The following is a 2,286-nucleotide window of genomic DNA, read 5'->3' as shown; positions in this document are numbered from 1 at the left end:
GACTTATCTTCACATAGATGGAACTGGTAAAAGAAAGGAGCCAGGGGCTCCTCCCAAGCCCATGTGACCCCCCAGGAACAGATCCTCAAACGACCTTAAGAGTAAAAATAAATTGGTTTATTTGGGCCAACTGTATGGTCTAAACACCCAAAAGGAAAGTATAACCAAAGATTAATGGGGTCAATATAATTTTTAAGAGTCCATATGTATAGCTAAAGGCTATATAACAAGAAATAATGCCTTCCTTTGAGTTGTTGGCCAGGGTGGCCCAAGAGACTCCCAGACAGAAACTCAGCATAGAAGTGGGAAATTGAACATCAGACCGCAATCTTATCTAAAGGAATGTTGACAACTGATTGCTGCTAGATGAAGAGCTGATCTTCTTAAAACAAGGAACTCTAGGTAGGCTGACTAGACTCAGTGGATGGACTTGCACTGGGCATGGCTGGGGGCACTGACAACACAGTGGGGCAGTTAACAGGGATGATGGTGTCTATGGGCTCCAGTGTGTGTGGGGGGAGACTATGGGAAGGTGCCATTTGGGATATGGGTATAAAGGTGAATATTAATAAGATTGTTTGGGGTGTTGTGTATGAAATACAAAAAAACTCAATAGAAGTATTTTTTAAAAAAGAAAATAAAGGAAAACTGCTGTAGGTGAAAGGAGACAGTAAGATAGAGAAGGGATGCATTTGATGAGGCTGACGTAGACAGGGAACTAAGGAACTTGTAGATAAATGAGTATAAATACTATAAATGGATGAGAGAGAGAGAGGGAGAGAGAGGGAGAGAGAGAGGGAGGGAGAGGGAGAGAGAGGGAGAGAGAGAGAGAGAGAGAGAGAGAGAGAGAGAGAGAGAGAGAGAGAGAGAGAGAGAGAGAGAGAGAGAGAGAGAGAGAGAGAGAGAGAGAGAGAGAGAGAGAGAGAGAGAGAGAGAGAGAGAGAGAGAGAGAGAGAGAGAGAGAGAGAGAGAGAGAGAGAGAGAGAGAGAGGGAGAGAGGGAGAGAGAGGGAGAGAGAGAGAGAGAGAGAGACTCCATCTGAAAATGGAGCACACATTGTGATTGGGTGCTGCTGCTGCTGTTTGTGTCTATGTCTGTGTGTCTGTGTGGCATGACCCCTCTTCTCCTTAAGTGAGGCTGTGTGCACTGGCTTCCTTTCTAAAGACAATGGGATGGAGAAGACAGGGACTTTACCGCAGATTTAAATGCCTCTTCAGTCAGGTGATCAAGCTCAAATGAAAAGTTGGGCTGGGTGGGGAGATGACTCGGCAGTTACAGTGCTTGCCACAAAACTAGAACAGAAGTTCTGATCCCCAGAAACCACGTAAATGCTGTGTGAGCTTTGCAGTCTGCCTGAAATTCCAGCATTGGAAGGTGGGAGATCAGGGATCCCCAAAGCAAACCCAGGAGTAAGACTAACCACATCGGCAAGCTCTGGGTTTGGTTAAGAGACCCAACCTCAATGGATAAAGTGGAAGGATTATTGAGGAAGATTCCTGACATCAACCTCCTCCACATGCATGTGTATACATGTGCATACACACCAGCACATGCATATGCCCACACATATGTATATATGTGCACACACACATGCACATTACACACACACAAATGGGGAAGAGGTGCTGCTCCATGCACCTGATGAAATGTGCTGAGAATGGTCTTCTGCCTCTGCGGTCTTTCTTGGAAGAATCTGTAACCCTAGGCTAATCAGGAGAAAAAAAATCAGACAAAACCAGATTATGGGACATTTTACAAAATATCTGAGAAGCTGTCATGGTTTAGAGGAAGGGAAGACATGGCAACTAAAACCATATTTGATCCTAGATGAGATCCTGGGAAAAAAAGGATGCTAGGCAAAAAACAAGGAAATGCGTAGATGACAGACTTTAATAGCAATGTGTCACAAATGGCTCATTACTGCGGCAAATGAATCATATTAAGGTAATCTGTCAGCAATAGGGGAAGCTGGGCTCTGAGTGTGTGGAGACCCTCTGTATCACTGCTGCAACTTTTCTATAGATGTAAAAATATTCTAAAAGAAAAAGATCATTAAAAACAAATGAGGCAGGGGCCAGTGGGGTGGCTCAGTGGGTAGAGGCAGTTGCCACCAAGTATGACGATCTGAGTCCAATTCCTGGAACCCACATGATGGAAGGAGAGAACTCACTCCCTTAGGTTGTCCTCTGACTCCACATGTATGTTGTGGCATGTACAACACACATATACACACAAAATAAACAATACAAAATAAATAAAGGAGGCAGCTGGGCATGGTAGCATATA

General features: G+C 44.3%; 1 protein-coding gene across 1 annotated transcript in view; it reads right to left on the bottom strand.

Moving 5' to 3' along the window:
* The window catches only part of Dnah6 (dynein axonemal heavy chain 6), a 317,890-nt gene that overhangs the window by 224,686 nt on the left and 90,918 nt on the right, over positions 1 to 2,286 (bottom strand). The window lies entirely within an intron of this gene.

The sequence above is a fragment of the Nannospalax galili genome, unplaced genomic scaffold (genome assembly GCF_000622305.1).
Source record: "Nannospalax galili isolate Female #2095 unplaced genomic scaffold, S.galili_v1.0 scaffold279, whole genome shotgun sequence".
Lineage (NCBI taxonomy): Eukaryota > Metazoa > Chordata > Mammalia > Rodentia > Spalacidae > Nannospalax > Nannospalax galili.
This window is presented reverse-complemented; position numbering and strand designations above follow the sequence as displayed.